The sequence below is a fragment of the Ambystoma mexicanum genome, chromosome 1p (assembly GCF_040938575.1).
Source record: "Ambystoma mexicanum isolate Mex_15411 chromosome 1p, UKY_AmexF1_1, whole genome shotgun sequence".
Taxonomy (NCBI): Eukaryota; Metazoa; Chordata; class Amphibia; order Caudata; family Ambystomatidae; genus Ambystoma; species Ambystoma mexicanum.
This window is the reverse complement of record NC_090921.1, coordinates 275,133,254-275,153,299: the sequence shown is the minus strand read 5'-3', so window position 1 is coordinate 275,153,299 and position 20,046 is coordinate 275,133,254. Positions and strand designations below refer to the sequence as shown.

General features: G+C 46.8%; 1 protein-coding gene across 2 annotated transcripts in view; it reads right to left on the bottom strand.

The window, feature by feature from the left end:
- The window catches only part of THOP1 (thimet oligopeptidase 1), a 295,527-nt gene that overhangs the window by 237,000 nt on the left and 38,481 nt on the right, over positions 1–20,046 (bottom strand). Inside the window, exon 1 of one of the 2 annotated variants that reach the window (XM_069646654.1) lies at positions 8,832–9,012. The exons of the other annotated variant lie outside the window; for it this stretch is intronic. The gene's annotated coding sequence lies outside the window, so the exon portion shown is untranslated. Of the gene's footprint in view, positions 1–8,831; positions 9,013–20,046 lie in introns of those variants that run through there. 2 annotated transcript variants of the gene reach the window in all.

The window sequence follows — 20,046 nt, the reverse complement described above, 5'->3', positions numbered from 1 at the left end:
AGTTGGAAAATTAACTTGAGAACCGTTAACGGTTAAAGGTCCGAAAAGAACTTTACAGAGAGCCCTAAACACACCAAAGGTCAGCTGGAACGACTACGCACAAAGAGGGCAGAGAAAGCCCTACTGTAAATGTAGCAACAGTATTATATGAGAGCAAACAAGGCAGACCGGTTGTTAGCAAGACAACTGAAAATTAAATTGCTGGCCCATACGGTCTTGAAACAGAGGGCGGAAGAGAGGGGCATGGTTACAGGCAACAAGGCAATTTGTGAGGATTACTACACCAAATTGTACTCCACAGATAATCCGGACGCAGATAGGCAGGAGGCATATTTGAGCACGATCCTCCCGTTGCCAAACATTTCTAGCTTAGAGAGGGAACAATCGGAGAAGGCGATTCAAGAAAGCGAAGTAGCAGAGGCAATTAAATTGCTGCCCCGGAATAAAGCACCCGGTCTGGACGAATACCCGGCGAGCTTCTATGACAAATTTCAAGTGAATCTAATCCCATGGCACATTAGACTGTACAAGACATTCAGGTCTACTGAGAGGATTACAGGGGACAAATGAAGGAAGCAAAAGTAGTGGTGTCCCGAAACCCAACTGGGATCCAACACTTCCCGGCTGATATAGCGTTAATAAATCTCGACGCAAAAAAATCACACAAAGATCTTAGCGAATAGGTTGACAGCACTTCTCTGGAGACTCATAGGGCCGGATCAGTGCGGATTCATCCCAATGAGACAGACACATGACAATGTGCGCAGAGTCCGTCATTTTATAGAAAAGATAGCCATAACGCAACTGCCGGCCCTGCGGGTTTCCTTGGATGCGGAAAAAGCATTTGGCGTGTGAAATGGTGCTTTTTGTTCCGCATAATGGAATATATGAGATTTGAGTCAGGATATCTTCAGATGGTGCGGGTAAATTATCAAGCTCCTTCCATTCAGCTGGCAGTTAATGGCACTGTGTCTAAAGGTATTGAGGCACAAAACAAGGATGCCCGCTGTCTGTTGCTTTACGCCATTTATTTAGAACCACTGCTAATTAAACATTGGGTCACGGATGTGGTCAAAGGGATCAGCATGGCCGGGAGGATCACAAAGCTATTGCAGGGAGGTTGACAGCGGTGAAGATGGTTATTCTTCCAAGAATCTTATATTACGCTCCCAGTGCCGGTGCCTAAATCCTTCTTTAGCTCCCGTAGTAAAATTGTATCGGCATATATATGGCAGAACAACCATCTCCTCCCCCGTATTGCGATGGGCACTCTGACGGTGCCAAGAAATGAAGCAGGACTAGGGCTCACATTTTCATAAATAGTACGGGGCAGCACAACTCTGGGCAGTGAGGGAATGGTTAACAGGCGATACCCTGAAAATATGGGCACAGCAGGACAGGGCAGTGGTAGGGGCACCCTTAGCAGGACTTGGGAAAGCGCATAGACCACCAAATGTGCACATTAGTAAAATAGTTTGGTTGGTAGCGGACATCTGAGACTCCGTTTTGGCAAAAGGGGCTCTCATCACTGTTCTCTCACCACTGTTCTATCCCCATTTATGCTGTTGTTTCATAACCCCCAATTTCCACCAGGGATGGAACAGGGATCGTTTAGGGCATGGCGGGTGGAAGGGTGTCTAAAAATACATGACATGATTCAAGGGCAGGAACTTAGGTCATTTGAGGCCTGTAAACTATGCATAGGGATCACTGAGGGGGGACAGATTGCACTACTGCCAATTGAGTCATTGGTTGTCTGACCTCCGCATCAAGGCTGCCGCTACTCGCCAGCTAACCTCTTTTGAGATATTTATTACGACTCACTCTGGGTCGAGAAAATTGGTTACATTTCTTAATGAAAGCTCATCCCCGATACAATGGCGGTACATGAAGAAGTGGAAGAATACATGTGGTATGCCAATACCTGCCCTCCAGTGTCCTTTCCCGGACTATCCCTACCCGGTCCTCCTGTCCACTGCACTTTTCCTCCCCTAACCCTCTTTCCCCAGGCAATTGCCACCCTGGCCTGAATAGCACTTATTCGCCCACACCCGTCAGGCTCCCCCACTATTGCACTCCTCCCTCTTCTCCCCCACCCCCTTGCACGTGTCATGCATTTGTATGGTAGGATTGTCACAAGGCCAATATAACCGTTTCTTTTTGTTCTTGCTGTTTTTCCTTTGATTTCTCCCATGTCCCCCCCTTCCCCCTTTTTTCTTTCATTGTGGTGCCTGGAAACAATTGTGTATAGGCGCCATACAAAGGTTCAATACAATATAAAGTGACTCCTGGCACTGGGTAGCTCCCAGCTCTTGGCAATTTCGAACTCTGCCTCAGATTGTGCACTTGCCACTGAAAGGTGAAATGTCACTCTTTGCCTGCAAAGCATTCTGGCATTTATGAAAGGGAAAGAGTGACTCTTTTACCTGCTTAATATCTTACAACTTAACATTTTTCAACCCTAATTATTCATCAAAAGGCAGCAAAGAGCAACAGGATAGGCATAAGTGAAGCAAATGAACTGAAAAAGGGAGAAAACAACTGGCAACCACGTTCGGTTGAAGTGCCCAGTGTTGTTAAGAATATACACCTTGAAGAGCTTTAATAGTCAAATGTGTACTTCCTGTAAAGTACCTGCATGCAAAAGGTGTGTGCCTATCGGATGGATTTTAGCAAGACGATGACTAAAGATGGCACTTTCAAGGAAAACGCCTCCAACATTAAACACTCCCTTCATCCAAGGTCACAAAACCACAACCCATTACTTGAAAACATGCTCAGGATGCTGCAGGTGGTATTCCAGACAATAAAATAGTATTACGAAACGGGTCACACACAAACTCACACAGAGATACAATAAAAGGAGCAAATAGGACGACTCTTGTAAAGAGGATTAAAAATGCAGTGATTTAATACACATTTGGATGAGGAAATCATGGTACTTATGTAGACAAGTAATGGGAAAAGCTTTAAACAGAGCAGAGCAATCACAGTACCTCAGCATGCAAAACCAGAGTCCATATATAGAGAAAATAAATAAGTTGGCTGCATAAACCTCTTTAAATCGTTACGAAACCAAACATGTACGTTGATGACTGGCTTAAATGTTCGTATGTGGAAATACTTGGACTGTAAACCTGATGGCACATTTCAAAACGTTGGAAGAAATGGAATTCAGAGTCTGAGTTTTCAAGTCAATTTATGAAACAGAAAGACCAACGCCAAAAGATCAGGGCATTAGAGGTGTTTTTCAGAAATGCTACACAAGGGCTAAGGAGATTCGAATGGATGCTGGCTTCCAGGTATGGTAAGGAAGATGGGACATGAGGTTGTGAGCAAAAGAAGTTTGTTTTAGAAGTGTCTAATAGATGATTAGGCAGAACATGCAAGGTATTTCTACCAGTCAACAGGAGCAAATTACACTCATGCCATATAATTGTAAATTTAATTGAAGTGAAGTCCAGATGAATTCAACATCTCTAATCAACTAACAAAGACTATCAAACTATTTAGGCTTTCCGATAATATAAGGCTACAATATTTTTGCTCATTTGTTATGGGGAAACTGATCAGTCCATACGGCTATCAGTACTGGGAAACGAGATTTGTCTTTTATCCTTTACATTAATGTAACTTTTTAACATTGCAAACAACATCTTACAATGCAGTGCAATGGGAATACTTTTGTATCACGTTAGCTTCAAACACATTTTTTGGTTACTTGTATATGTCCCTAAGGATAAACTGGTGGAAGCAGATATATTTGTACAATTTTTGTATTATTTCTAGTGTGCACATTTGCGTTTATGTGACTAATCCCCAAAATGTTATTTCTACAATAAGTGTTCCTGCTTGTCTCAATACAGCAAATTAAAATATTTCTTTTGAGATCACAACAAATGTATTAATTCTTTGAACATCAAAAAGACACCATTTAAAACAACATTAAAAAGGTAATTGAAATATAAATACCAGACTTGCATTCATACAAGAGATACATTTTGGACAAAGTGCAAATAGTGCTAACTAATTAGATTCAAGCCTCTAGTGCTGGTGCTATTATTGAACACAAAAACCAGACTCCTTAGGTCACAATATGTAAACAGAAAAAAAAAATATTTGGTGCAAATTATTCAAATGACTGATCTAGCCTCTATAGGGTTCTGAATTCCCTAATAGACGGTGACTTGAATGGTCATGCAACAAGATTTTCACTTGTTTTTTTGCCATATTGTAGTTGCCATGTCCAGAAATCCTATACAAGGTCATGCATTTACCCAGGAAAGCGGCTACTTCCGGAGGGAGTTGGGGGGTGGAGGGGGCATAGGGGATGGAGGTTCTGTCTCGCTCAGGAAGTGGGTGGGTCTGTCTAGTCCCATTCCACATCTGTAGAGCCAGAGAGAGTGGGGCATGAGTGAAAACAATAGTTGTCCCTAATTGGAATGGGCAACTACTGTCTGTTTGAATGGTGCAGATCGTTACCATTGGTGGGCTTAGGCTTGCTTCCCGGCTAGTTTTTGGATAAGTAAACTACTCCTGCAGCCATGTATTCAGATCAGCGTTGGAGCCAAGAATCCCTTGTAGGCAAACAGCCGACTGAAGAAGACTCCTAAAGAGGCCTGGCATCCTTTTCTGCCTTTGGCCTGTTGAAGCCCTGTTGGACTACCTGATCTCCAAAGACCCAGAGCGGTGCTTCAGCCCTTGGACTAGTGGAACCAACTAGTCTCAAAGCCTTCTCCAGGATCCAGCCATCCTGAGCCTTCGGAACTGTCCCTGGACCACCCGGTGGACTGACCAGTTCTCTCATGGTCTAACTTGCCAGAAGTGCTGCTGTTCCGTGGTTGCACCCAGAACTTTAGTAGTCGCAAGCTTGTGGTGCAAGTTGCCTTCCCTGCGGAATTTCAGCATCCACACCTCAAGGGATCCTGTCCGAGAGAAGGTTCTTCAACTGGACTGGAAGGACACCTGCTGTCATGTGTGCACTGACTGTCGGTGGAACTCTCCTCCCCAACTTGAGAAGTGCCCCGAAGAGGCCTGTATCAGTGAATCTTGCATTTCTCCATCTTCAGGGGTTGCAACTGGACCCAACTGGAAGAACCCTTGCACCCGCAGCTCCCTGGGCACCTTTCACTGCATTTTTCTGTGCCCACTTGCACCTTCTTTGTCAGGGGTTGCATCTGGACCCAACTGGAAGAACCCTTGCACCCACAGCTCCTTGGGCACCTCTCACTGCATTTTTCTGTGCCCACTTGCACCTTGTCATTTTTGTTCCCCAGTGGCACTTTACTTGACCACTGCCACCGTTTTTTCTTTTTTCCCGTGCACACTTGCTCTTGCTTTCCATTCTCGCTTTCTTTCTTACGCTTCGGATCGATCCCCGTTTTATTTATTTAAAGTTCTTTCGCTTCGCGCTGATTGCGCTCTCTGCTTTTCTTACTTTCTCTTTATCTTCTTATTCCTCTTTTAGTCTATATAGCTTCACTACTTTCTTTACATTACTTTCCTCTTTTCCACTCTGTGCCGCTTTATGCATTTTCCTTCGCACGCTCCATTTCAGTCAGCCACATGTCCAGAGTCTCTCTCGCTCCCCCTTACTTTCAAGAGACTCACCCGGGCAGCAGTGCGGTGACGAGCGCTTCCTTCGGGCTAAGCGGCCCTGGGGTCAGGGTCTCACCACATGCTCCTCAGACACCCTTAGGGTCGGGCACTGTTCCAACTGCCAATAGCAGCCTGCAGGATGCTTCGCTCTGGCTCTTTGTAGACACAGCTACATAGGTATGGTGCAGCCCCTCAGAAACCCTGACCCAGCGTCTCAGCACGCCGTTCTCCTCTGGCCCGTAGATCCTGCTGCGCTCTGCTCCGTGGCTTCACTGGTCCAAATATAGTGCCAAGCTCGCTCAAAAGGCTGTGTAGAACCAGTCAAGTGGAGTCAGGTGTGAGTGATGATTGGTAAATGCCGGACTCTGCCTGACTATCAATGGGACAAGTTAAGTTCCTTCGATAGCCGATTTCCCTTATACTGCCCATGTAATTCCTATGGGAAATCTTCACTACTCCCAATTGCCTCTTCCTCATCCCAGTATTTGTTGGAAATAGGGAGGGGGCAATGGAATGGATTTGGAAGATAGATCCATTTCTTCCCATTCCATCAGGGAATCGACCCTGCACATAGGGAAATCCTTTAGCCTGGTTTTCCCTCAAGGGGATGGTTGTTTATTATATGGCTGGACCCCTTTTGCAATGGCGCAGACGGGCTAAAGAAACGGTGGTGTGGAAGGTTGCCCAGAGCAACGCCAGTGGTACAGATTCATTCAAAACCTTCCATCCATCACTTTTGGGGTCACTGTTTATTATACAAGCCTGGGTTTCGATGATATTTTATGGGGTTAAATTGGTAGTGGATGAATGGATATTGCCATCAGACTCTTGGCTTGGTTTTAGTTGGCTTCTCTTTCTCTCCCTCCTTTGGCATTTAAGGACAGGATTGGTTTTGGGGAAAATGAAACCTGGATTAAGGTGACGGGAGTCAACGTATTCCATTAAGGCATCCAGGACTTCCTCCTCCTCTTTGGTTGCTCTGTCAGAATACTGCATCTCACCTGGGGTATTGCCACAAGGGCGACCACAGTGTCCCCTAACCCAGGTGATCCTCCCTCACTAGTCCATCCCCAGGGTTGGGACCCAAGAGCGACAGACTGAATAGAGGACTCTCTGGGTCTTAATTGGAGAATACCCCTAGGTTTATCATACAACCCTCATCTATTTCACAAAAGTAGTGGCAAAAAGGTTTAAATAAAGAACATGTACTGTAGCTATTCTTGTGACAATTAATACATTTGAAAATAATCGTGAATACTGAATGCATGTTTGATTACATCTGTCATAAGAGCGCTTGTCTATTTAGTGGCACATATTCCTGATACAATGTATCATGAAAAATAGCTGCACAACATTCCACGATTTGGAGCAAACACAGGGGCCATTATTAATGGCCCCTCATTCTACAGACCTGCCCCTCTCCTTCCCTACCATAGACCTCAAGAGGATAGTCTCCAACCACATTATCAACTATCAAAGTACACTTGCTTGCTGACCAACCGCCAATCATGATACTGGATCCAAAACTCGGATATTGCACCCATCCACTTACTCAATTCTCTGGTCACTGCACACCAATTCTCTTACTACTGCCCACTACCCACACCTCTGCTCCATTCTCATCCGTCTACACTTTTCAGTTGCTTTTGACACTGCATCACCACTCCTACAAACTCTTCCAATCTATGGCTTCAAGGACATCATAAACTACTGAGCGTTCCATCTTCTCAGACTGCTCCATCTAGATTCAATGAGACTGGACTATAGCACCTCCAGTCCACCACCCCTTCCGGTGGATGTTCCACAAAGATCAGTCCTAGGGCCACTTCTCTTCACCTTGTATACCTCATCCCATGGAAAACTCACTTCTTGAGCTTTAAACAACACCATTTTGCTGATGATACTCCTATGCAATTTCGCCCCTGCAATCACCGAATACAAAATGGCTATGCGATATCCACGACTGGATGGTTCTAGGCTGCTTCATCAAAAAAACTCTTCAAAGATGGAAGTCCTCCTTCTCCCAGCCTCTAACCCCAACCCCACTCGCATCCCACCACCCCTAATGATCACATCCTTGGATTTCTCTGACAGATGTGACTTATCTGAGGGGGTTGTCCCTTCTCCCCCAGGGGGAGACCATGTGGCCAGGGTGGTGCATCCACAGTACAATGGTCCCCCATGGGGGTGGTGCACATGGGGAGGATCACATGGGAGAGGAAGCCCCTTCTGGGATCAAGGACGACCATACCCAGAGAACACATTTTTAGCCTCAGAGAAGCACCGCTGCTCTGAAAACGAGAACCGCAGAAACAGGAACGTGGGCAGACTGAGAGGTGCTGGAGGTCTGGGAGGTCTGAGAGGAATCAAGGGACAGCTGCAGAACATGAGATCCAAATGAGAGTAAGAGAATAAGAGGGTCTGGGAAATGAGAGAAACAGATAGTACAGCATATACTTGGCAGGGGAGTAAACCAAGTTATTACAATACAGCATTGCAAGTCTGGGACCCGCACCCATATGAGAGCGTAGGAATAAGAGCATCTGGGACCTGAGAGAACCGGACAGCCCACACCAAAGCATACGCTTGGCAGGAGAGTAAACCAACCTTTTGCGACCACACATTGCGAGTCTGGGACACACATAATTTGAGAATAAAGAGGATCTGCGACCCTGAGAGCAAAAGAGAGATCAGAAGAAAACCTATGCTTGGCAAGAGAGTACACCAAACTGGTTTAATACAGAACTGCAATTCTGAGACTCGCACCCACTTGAAAATATAAAAATACAGTGGACTTGTACATTGTGGAACATTTCTTTTGTTATTTTCATCACACGAGACACTGGGAACTTTTCTGTTGGCAAGAACGGTCATTACTACTTTACTTTGGAGGAGAACACCCTTGCACGTTTGTTTTAGGTTAATAGTGTCAGAAGTAGGTCTTTAGGACACAACATCGACTGATTCTTAATTTTGACATCCTGACATTTTCACTAGTTTTCTTTGAGGCAGGGAGACCTTGCTTAGCTTTAGGGACAGAAAGGCTGTTTTCCCAACCCTTTTACTGGTTAATAAAGGTTTATAACCAAAACTATGCCACCTTTGCGTCCGAGTCTAACTTCTGCACCCTTACATAGACCTTAAACACTTCCAGTTCTTCATGGCCAGTGACACCTTGTGAAGTGTGGAATTATAGTTGGAGACAGGCAAATGCTGAAACAATATTTATTCACTGGTTAAGGGCAGCAAATGCTGAAAGAATAACTATCAAGTCCTCCAGGTTAGCTTCACTGGTGTCTTGGCCTCCCGTAGTACAACAGCGTTAGTCCTGGCTTGGTCCCATCTCGAGCCGGTGTCCAGATAGGCCCACCACTCTGGTTCTCTCTCCTCTCTCTTCTCTCTCTTCTCTGTGTCCTGTGGAATGAGAGCAACCCATTAGTCTCGTTTGGCACACTTTTAACACACCTGGAGGTTTCAAGCCCCCTCCAATCACTGAGGGTCTGGGTTAACCCCCTTCTCATTGGTTCCTGGGACGTGGTCCCGCCCCTCTTAAGGGTTGCCGTCCCGGGGTGTCGCCATTCCCGTTCCCCTTGTGGTGGTGGGCGGTTGCGTTGGCCATGCGGTTGTGGCCGTGCCGTATAGGGACGCATCCAGATGCTGGGCGTCCCTCCCCAGCAATGCGCAGCTCCGGCACCGTCAGGAGGAGCACGGGGGCGGCGAGCCGGGCGCTGTTCTCCCGCATCTCGGTGCCGTCGTTGGCACTGCTCCTCCTCCCCCGGACCGGGGTGATCAGGTGAGTACATTGCGGCCCCGCCGCGGCTGTACACAGCGGCTCCTCCCGCGGCCTTGCCGCGGCTGCCAGTAGCGGTTTTAGCCGCGGCACAGCCGCGGCTACCCGCAGCGTGTTTCCCTTCCCTTGCCGCAAGGGAAAGGGCGGACATGGCAGCACCTCCCGACTCGTGCGGGCCGGCTACACGCCGTGGCACCAGCCGAGGCGCAGCTTCACACACCTCTACCACAACCAACCCACTAAACATTACAAAAATTACACCCATACATCATGCACCACTTAGCTGTACTCTTTTGCTCAGCAAACTGGAATACTGTGCGGGCATACTTCTTGGTCTACCCTGGAACAAAGTCCTCAACTTTGTTGACACATATCCCTTTCAACCTAGCCCACTTCTGTGTACCGTCCCCACACTAGATGGCTTTCCATTCAAAATCGTGCTCTTTAAATTGCTGGTAGGCTAGAAATCTACCCATGGTCTTGCCTCCCACTTCCTAACTGAATGCAAACCACTATATTCTACCTCTCGAACGCTCATCTCTTCAGACCCTATTAGTCTCATGCGCATCCTGCCCCACCTTCTGCTTTTGCTCCTTTCTCCTGCTTGCACCCCACACTAGAATAATTTCCCTTGACCATCACAGCGAGCTCTTAAGTGGAACTCTTCAAAATACAGCTCAAACTCAGCCTGCTTGCGCAGAAGTAGCAACGAACCCATCAGGGTATGAAATTGAGGGGAGCTGGGAGCTATTTAGCTCCTGCTTGTAGCCTAAAAGAAACTGGGTTAGCTTGGCGCCAACCGCTAGCAGTAGCTACTTTTCGCTCACCACGCCAATTGATGCCGAAGGAAAAAGAAACAAGCATATTTGAATTTGGTGAGTTGGGACCAAACTGTTTGGGGGTCATAGATAATGAACAAAATGATAAGTTTGCATCTTATGTGGAGGTTAGATTTGCGCAACGGCATGTACTTGTTCCACAGTAGTAGCTCCTGGCCACTGGTTAATGGTGGATAACCAGGAGCTGATTTGTGCTTCTGCTTATCCAATCTTACTTTCAAGCCCTGCTCTTCCACCCTACTAGCCAACTAAACTACTGAAACCACATCTCCTGCATTCTTCCTCCAGGACTGCTCTCCGTAATTTGTGAATAATGGACTCAGGCTGTCAATGTTAAAGAATATATGATGTACTCCTGTCACCGCACAGTATATGCCACTCAATGAGACCTTCATCTAGGACTGCTTCCACTCTCTGCATTTGCCTTCTATTTAAGTTATTTCCTGTTCTAAATAACAGCTAGTTCTTCAATAAATACAAACATCAGGAAGAGTGGACTATGTTTGAATAAATGATTTGGTGCAACAATGTCTCTTGTCGTACCATTGGCAGAGGAATGGCCATGGGGTCAGGTGATTCTCCTTGTCACCCCCACAACACCTTGGTTGAGGGAAAGGAGCTCCTCAGATGTGCCGTGCAACAACAGACTCTATAGGAAATATAGTGAGTTACTCAATATTGGCACCTCAGGGAAGAGAGTATGGCCAGCCAGCTGGCCAGGAACGCTGGCAGAATCAATCAGTGAGCAACCAGGTTATTAAATAATATCCCCAGCACAATTATAAATTCAAAGGCCTTCCATTTTAAATATACTTCCACAACTTTTCCTTATAGGCCCATTCCTCATTCAGTGGCATATTGTGTGTCGGATTCTTGGGAATGAGGCAAGTCTGAAGAAGGATAAAGATTCTCAGAGGACATAAGCTTTTGTTTATTAAAATTAATTGGAAGGCCTGGCTTTCCCTATGTCTGTGGGTGGGTGTGAGAAACTTGAAGGTGTCTCCCTAGCTAGTCCCCGGGGATCTGTCATCCAGGTGGCCAGAACACAGCCATCGCTATTGGATCCAGTTCCTAGGAGTGGACGGGTGAGGGATTATCACCTGGATGGGGGTGTTCTCGGGGAGTGGAAGTGGGACACCGACGGGTGAGATGCAGTATGCCCCTTCCACCACGTAGGACATTCAAATCCCCTCCCCTCCTTCTCCGACACAAACACTTTTGCATGACACCAGAGAACGGATTTACACCAGAGCCGTTTACCTGAAATGTCCCAATACAGGGGTCAGGCAAAGTCAGGAAATTGATCAGCATCACACACAGCTGACGGCCCTTTCCTTTCCCCACAGGGATTAAAGGTGGAACAAGAGAGCACTGTACGAGCAAGGCATACCACACAACGAGACAGCTATCCAGACCCGGCAGTTCAAGAGGAGGAGAAAGGCAACAAACAGAGGCTGATGAGGAGAGACACGACTTTGACTTCTTCGGGAAAACCTTACTCAGAAAGACTCATAAGGCGGAGTACAATAGCCCAAGTGTGATGCAGCAGATGTCAACCGTACACGGAGCGTGTCGACGCTGATAAGCAGGAGCGAGGGAAACTCTTGCTACCGTGGTACCGGCTTTGACTCCAGTTACGAAGAAAGCCAAGCGGTTCATCACAGACGGCGAGTCGAGCGGAGAGCCGATAAGAGCCGGGCTGTGGTGAATGAAAGACGCAAAGTGCAAACTGAACCAAGTTCAAAGAACTGTAAAAGCATTGAGGAGAGATCAGGTGTAGAGGGAAGTCTCTGGTCGATCCCCGTCTGAGTGAAACTACAAATAACAGAAGGCTGTAGGAGAGCCGTCAAGATAGGTCAAAAGTGGTTATACAAGAGATCAAGCAAAATCCCTGTACAGTCGAAAGCCTTTGATTTAAGAACTGTGAGAAAGCAAGGGAAGTGAATCCTGCAAACATTTGTGAATGAGAAGTTGGCAAGAGTGAACCTGGCCGAGGGATGCGGACGGGAAGGGGGCAAGTCTAAAGTCCCAGTGGGTTGACAAAGGTGAACCGGGCCAGAGGAATGTCCACTGGAACGGTTTACAAAGACATTGAACATGGAGAAGGGTTCTGTGCCCAGAAGAGGAGGAGCCAGCGATAAGCCAGTATCACCCTGATCAAGTGAACCTGAGGAAGGGAGGTTCACAGCGAACTTTTGAAAAGACTTTGTACAAAAACGATAGAGGAAGATTGTTGAAAGCCATAGTGAACCTGGTAGAGGGAGGCCAACAGTCGAAAGGGATCTGAGCCTGAACGAGGGAGATCAATGGGTGAAATCATCACCCGAGAAAAGCCATAGTGAACCCGGTGGAGGGAGGCTGAAAGCAAAGGAGTCTGGCCCAGACGAGGGGACTTAGGGGTGAATCCATCACCCAACAAACGCATAGAACGGAACTTTGTGTTTGTTGTTTTGTTATTGGAATACGTCATACCATCGAAGGCAAGAGACTTTTAAAAGTAGAAGAGACTTGGCCATCAACGTGCCTGATGAACTGGAACAGAACTGCCGACTCGTGCTGAGGAAGCTCAAGTGTGTGCTGTGCTCCATGATCCCACCTTACCCTGTGCTCAAAACGTGGGGAAGGAAGATTCAGGCTACAACATCTTGACATATTTGTGAACACTTTCTTTTCTTGGTAACTATCACACACTCTTTTTTGTATTAGTTGTAAGGTTTGCCAATAGGTTTCTTAGTATAGGCCCTTTTTATTTTGACACAACGCCACTAGTACTGCCTTATTTTCGTTTGATGGTCCATGCTTGCTCCCATCTTAGATTTAGGTTTATATTAGGTGCCTTACCAACCTGCATACTGTTTAATAAACACCCTTGAACTGTGATCACTTGTGTCTGTCTGATGAGTGCCTTACAGTGGTCCCTACCCATTTTAAATAACTAAAGGTGCTCATGTCAGTCGTGATTGTCCAAAACTAGCTTAACTGACCCTACCTCTAAGAAAATACTTGGGCCAGGAGAATAACTCCCTTCTCCCGAGGGTACTGCTAGTACCAGTCTAGTATGCAATTCACAAATAGTCACTTGTGACATCTTGCATTAGTCTCTTTAGTTCCTCTAGATGTGGGTCTTCCTTTCTTCACCTTGTTTTATCATTTGTCTGTTTCTTGGTTGGTTTAGGCTTTTGGTCATAAACCTGCTGGTATCCTGATAGTTTTCGTAGATTACTACGGTTTGTATGTGGTAAATATCTGTAGGCTTCAGCCCCCTCTCCCTTTCTCCTTAGTTGCATTTTGTTCTGGTTCAGGGTAGCCTTTGTTTGCCCCCTTTCCCAGGGTATTTTGTCCGACTGGTTCTCGCTCTTATTATACAGTTCCTCATTAAGGTTCTCTTAACTCGTGGTATTCATTCGTACTTATTTGTGAGGTTAACTCGGTTTCATATCTTCTACTGTTTAGAATTAACTCTAGGTTAGAATGATTCTCTCTTGATTTACACTCTGTGTTCAGTTCTCACAGTAAAATCTACTTCATATCTTACACTGCGACAGGGTGTTTGTGTATTACAATAATTCTCTATTCACGCAATCTTGGTATCCATTTACATTAAAAGCTTACTCTCTTCCGGGTCTTGTACTGGGATGAGTGATTCACCAGAGTGTCCCCATGCCTCTCATTCGCTCGATTACCTTCTTTCCTGGCAGTGAATGTTAGGGTGTTTCGCTCTCAGGGTCTCTCCTTACTGGGTGTCACCATCTTCTCTCTGGAGTTCAAATTCTTGCTCACTCTCCCTTTCCCGTGGCGCTGCCGTCCTGCACTGTACTCACAGACCCCCAGTATTCTCTGCAATGGCAGTCCCAGCAATGTTCCTCAGACCAAGAGTCCACCATATATTTGCTCCGGTGGTCTTGCCACCACCTTTGGTTCAGCTTGGGCTCATTTCCGCTTGACTTATTGCATCTTGGGATTGCTGCAACTCTGGCTTCCTGAATAACTTCTACAAGCGAGTTTGAAACTGGGACCTCCCATAGCCTACGCTTATGTTCTTCTTGCGTCTCCTGCTTCGCTCCTGCTCCTTGGCAGTACGTCCTTTAGCATTCTTGTCTCAGTGAAAAGGACATGCTGATCTAAAAGGGAAACTATCTTTTCTCCCAGGATAACAATATCCCATAGGAGTTTCTTCATCGCAGTCTAGACAATTCACATTTACTTGAAATTTAACACATCTAATGTAGGGCCATGGGCTGTCCGGCATAAGCGAGTTTTCCATTGGAACAGGAGCCCTCGTACTTAAAGGGGAAGTCACTCCTGGTGAGGTTCCACTTGCCTCTACCCCTAGGGAGGGTATTGTAAACTGGCTTACCTCCATAGCATCACAGGGAGGGGCTCCACCTTGGGGTGAAGGGACACATTCCCTCAATTAGTCACAGGACATACCTAAATGCACAGGGGATGTTGTACTCACTTTGGTTTGTCTTTTGTAAAGGCCATAGGCTGGTAGGGACATACAACACCAGGCAGCACTGCCAAGTATGCTCTGCTCCCAGTATGTTTCCTGCTTCTATAATCCCTCCCAGGCAATCTGGTTTGGTCGTGGGAAAGGCTTCTTCATTTGGCTCCCTCTTGAAAAGGCTTTCTTAAGGAGGATTTCCACCAGCTACATCCAGGTGAAACCCCAATCAGCCCTTCTCCTGTCAGACAAGCTCCCTTTCTGTGTTATGATTTAAATAGTTGACAAACTCACCCACAGGGCATTGTTTGAGGCAACAATTTCTGATTGGACGGGTTTAGGATAGGCTTCATTTATACACACATTCCCAACAATCCTTCCCTTTAATGCGATTGACACAATGTCTTTTACAGGGAGACAAAGGGAGGCATTTATCCGCTCCAAAAGCTGAGCCAAAAGATTAGTTATGGATTAATGGTGGGTCTGTTTACCAAAAGGCTGACCTCTGGATCCACTTGCCTGAGGAACTGGGCTCTGAATAAGCTCTGGCCAGATTTAAAAGATCCCAGCTGCACTGACCATGCATGCAGAAAACAATGCTCATGGTGCCATTTTTTCGCTCAATAAGGAAAATGTAATTGTAAGGGTGCAGAAGGAGGAGACTAACACAGGTGGGTGGCATGAGGAGTGCTATAGACTTATTGGTCAAGTAAATAACACTAAGAGGGGTTTCCCTGCCTCAACTAAAATACTAAGGGTTGTAGTCAGATGTCCGGGTAAATCAATAGTCCAACGTCCTGTATCAAAACCCCTACTCCTGCCCCTTACATTTGAAACTAAACTAGAGATAAAGCAGACCTTCTTGGTCCAGAAGAATGACTCCCTGCTTCTGGACTGGGGATAATAGTTCACTTCCAGTTTGTATCTACTTCTTAGGGGAATGGCTCCCTTCCCCCGGGTAAGAACTGTTCTCCAACACAACACTCCCATGTAAGGAGTTGCCTATCTCTTAACACTCTGTATCAGAAAGTATTTAAACGTTGGTTACCAGGAAAATTACTCACTTTTCCTGCCATCTTAATTTAACAGTTCAACACCACCAGGCGGAATGACTCCCTTCCCCTGTCATCCCTCTCACTGAGGTTTCTCAGCAATACAGTCCATGCACTGGTAGGGGCCTGGACCCAGGCTTCCCCACTGTGACCCACTTGGTTCACTATCCTGCCGAGTACTGTCACAAGGAAGATTACTTGTAATTCCCTTCTGTTTTGGGTGCGTACTTCTATGCTTCTTTGTTCTTGCAGACTTGGTTTACTATCCTGCCAAGTACTGCCACGAGGAAGAGGACTAATGTTCTTCTCTTGATGCGTGTGCTTAGGGTTGGGTGAGAGAGTCCGATATGTGCCCCTATTGGGGGAATCACATTTTATAGCTATGCCTAATTCGGTCTAGCTCAGGGGTTACATCCCAGACCTTAAGTTCTGGATTTGTTCTTCTTGTGTGATTATGCGGTAAGCAAGACCCCCCTCGTACTCTCACCAGCCATTAAGTTTACTCCTGTACCTTCCAGGTTGTCCCTGGTGGGCTCCGGTCTGCCTTCACTCTGTTTGGGTCTCTTGTGACTTATGTTGGCTTCTCCTTCACTGAGGAGGTTCTGCAGCTCATGTCTCTCTGCAGTACGCATACCCATTACATACCAGGTGGTCCACCCCCACTGCAAGGTAGGGTTATTGCTTCACCACGGGTCCTCCGGCGTAAATCCCACTGGGGATGCAGTCTGCTTCTTTTTTGTCGTCCCAGACTGCAGCCGCTTGAACTTTGCATGCTTCCGGGTCCTCGGTTCCTCCCGGGATGGCTGAGCAGCGTTTACGTCCTTTGTTGCTTTTTATCACACACTGCAATGTATGACAACAATGCTCACCACGATACGTGGAGTGTTCTTCATGGCTCTGCACCTCCTCCTTGTGCCAGTATTTGTCTGGTACACTCCCTTTGGGTAGTCCCTACTCTTCTTCATCTCAGTATTGCTTAAAGTCACAGACTAACAAAGGTATGTAGAGACTGGTAGGGGGTGTCTGTACTTCTGCTCTCTATATGGTACAGGAGAGGCACAGAGGACCCCAGCCAAGATTCTCTATTATGGTAGCAATGGACGAGCAATCAAGGCCTAGCTTCTCAGGAGGTGATGCGGGCTGTTTCTTAAGTACAGTGTAGTCCCCGAACCCCCACAAAGGAATGTCCACACACTGTATTACTGAAAACACAGTTTTTACATAATTAATATTCAAAGGTATGTACACGATCACAATAACGCACTTTATACTCGGAAGTCAATAATGATAAATATACACAATTCTAAAGTGGTACCACCAATGTTATCAAATGTCACACAGATTAATAACGAGGAAACCAGAAATAGAGATAGGCAGGAACGTAGGATGGTTGAAACAATAGTCTTATTTCCTCCTATTAAGGTTTTACCCCCCCCCCCAATGTACCTGGTGGAGTTCGGTGTTGGGGAATCGCCGGCCCTTCTTGAGTGCCCTCTCTTTAAGGCAGGAGTCACGGGTCGTCGAACGTCCGACGGCGAACAGGTTAAACTACGGCAGTGAAGTGGCAGCTTCGTTCCTAGCGGTGCTTGTCGACGACAGAGCATTGGCGTCCTGCAAGGAAGAGGCGTGCGGGACACCTCGGTGACGATAGTTCTGGACCGCAAAGAGATGATGAAGAACTGTGGCCCAGCAAGGGTGTCGAGTCGTCAGCATCTCTGTGATCCTTAGGTGGCGGGAAACCCACCGGCGGATGCTCCTCGGCGCGTCGACGGTCGGGCCTTCTCCAGCATGATAAAGCGGGCGATGATGCAGACGAGAGCGTCCGATGATGAAAATGAAGTTCTTAGGCAAACAGGAGCACGGCGGCTCCAGTCAGCGACGGCGGTCGTCGACAGTGGCGGACAACAGTCCGGGTGCTTCTCTTTGAGATTCCGCGGCATTCCCCGTCTCGGGTCGGCAGCCTGTCGAAGGTCCGTCTACCAGGGAGCCTTGGCAAAGATCAGCTGTGCACGATGGTCCCTCGTAGCTCGGGAAGAGGGCGCCTTACCAGGTCCTCTCTGGGTCAGTCCTTGGAGACACAGCAACTTTCAGATTGTGAAGGAGAGCAACAGCACTTCTTCTCGTCCAGCGGGGCTTCAAGGTCAAGCTTCAGTTACTCCAGTTACTCGTCGTAGTGGACTTCAGCTTCTGAACACGATTCCTAGCAGTGAGAGGTCCCCAGATATACTGTTGATCTCCCATTCATTCCGCTGGGTCACACTCAAGCATCCAATCACGACTAAAGGCATTCATGCAGGCAGGAAGCCAATCAGGCACACGAGGTATTCAGGCCATTCACTTCTCTCCAGACACTCACAACAAGTTATGTGTATTGGGACAAGTACCGAGCCATTCAACACTCCCAACTGCATTCATACCGGTTTCGGACAGGGCTGTCTCAGTCATTGTGTCAACCACCAGATACTAGACATCCACAACACCGAATGCATATTCGTCACACGCTCTATTCACCCGGGTCCCACCCCCAGGAGGTACCCACAACATACATCACTGGGAAGGCTCCAGCTAGTCTAGCCGGGCCTTCACAACAACACCATATATGGCACTTCCACCCAACATCCAGTCAGGGGGAAGGGACAGAGTCAGGGCTTCCCAGGACTTGGGGAAAACAAGGTAATGGGTAATAGAAAGCAAGAGGCCGCAGGGGCCATTTTGTTTTCCATCCGGAATCAACTGATCCCAATGGCAGGGCCGGGGTATCCCAAAATGGAGGATACTCCACGCACCTGTCAAATTCAGCATGGAGCTGCCACCGCCCATACCCTGCTCTGCGGGCCACCCACAGGTGCCCAAAAACATACACTAGGGGCACAGGGTTCTACCCCCACCCATGGGTGCCATAAGGGTATCCCATGGGTCCATTCACCAAACCAAAAGAGAGAGAGCTGCACCGCCAGGAGTCCCACATGAACTCCTGCGCGGAAAACACGACAGAACACACGATAAAAAGCAGTAAAGGACAAGGATACAGAGGCCCTGTCCCTCCGATGCATTTCCAGCATCACAAGGTACATGGGAGAACTGGGCAAAATGTTGGCTCAATGGGGAATGGGAGTGGGTTTTGTGTTGAGTGAGGGATGTTATACCACGTTCTCCCTTGTCCCCAGCGGGGATGTCTCCTCCCATGAGATCCTCCCACTGAGTTGCACCCACAGGGGGACTATCGGGTAGCAGCCTCACCACCCCGACCTCATGGGAGAAGTGACGACATCTCGGGATTCATCACATAATGTAGGCTTATCCTCTGCCCAATATATTGTGCATCACTTATCTTCTTGCAGAATATTATGGGTCAATATGTAACATGGATGCACAAATAACACGGTTAGCATCAGACATGATGCTGGAAAATATAAATACTTTGTTTTGTTACATTTAACATTATGGGGAGGAAAAGCAATGCACGATGCACCCTCGTTTAGTAAAATGCATTACATTTAGATTGAATAAACTGGACAGAAGCGAGAGGAGGTTCTAGGAAGGTTGAAAGGGATGAATGTTGTAAGGGTGAGGAACTGATTGACGGAAGCATAAGAGTAGAGGTTTAGACCAAGCAATAGGCTTGCGCAGTAGTCCATTTCCTTGAACACAAGAGTAGAGAGAAGTGTCTTAGTGGTGCTTGGAGCCAGGAATTAGACACAGACACAAAGTTTAGGATTGTGGTTATAAACTTGTATTTAAAATAAAAAAAGGGTTGGAAAATGCCATTTCCCTACATCAACCAAAACTTGGGTCCACCCTTCGTCAAGATTTTCAATGCAAGAATACGTCCTGTGTCTGAAATCCTATTCTGGCCCTCACACATTAAAACTAAAAGGTGCAAAGGATATGGTTTCTGGACTTCAAGGTGCACAAATCTTCAAATTCAACACAAAGATCAAACATGGAGCGTATTGTAAATCCAACTTGAGTATTGCATCTATTGCTGAATATTTGGAGTGTAGCCTGTATTGCATCTAGCTGAATATTTGGAGTGTAGCTTGTACCAAGTTTACCTGATTATCCCAAGTTTATCCTGTATTGCATTTCAGCTGATTTGGGGTGTAGCCTGTATTGCATTCCAGCTGAATATTTGAAGTGTAGTCTATATTGCTGTTACCTGAATATATGGAGTATAGCCCTGCATTACATCTAGCTGATTATCTAAATATAACCACGCTATTGCTTCTAGCTGAACATCTTTAGTTCAACCGTCATAACCAACTCACAGACCAGAGGGGAACTCTGGGGCACCAAAAGACCAGCCAACCTCCCTGACCAGCT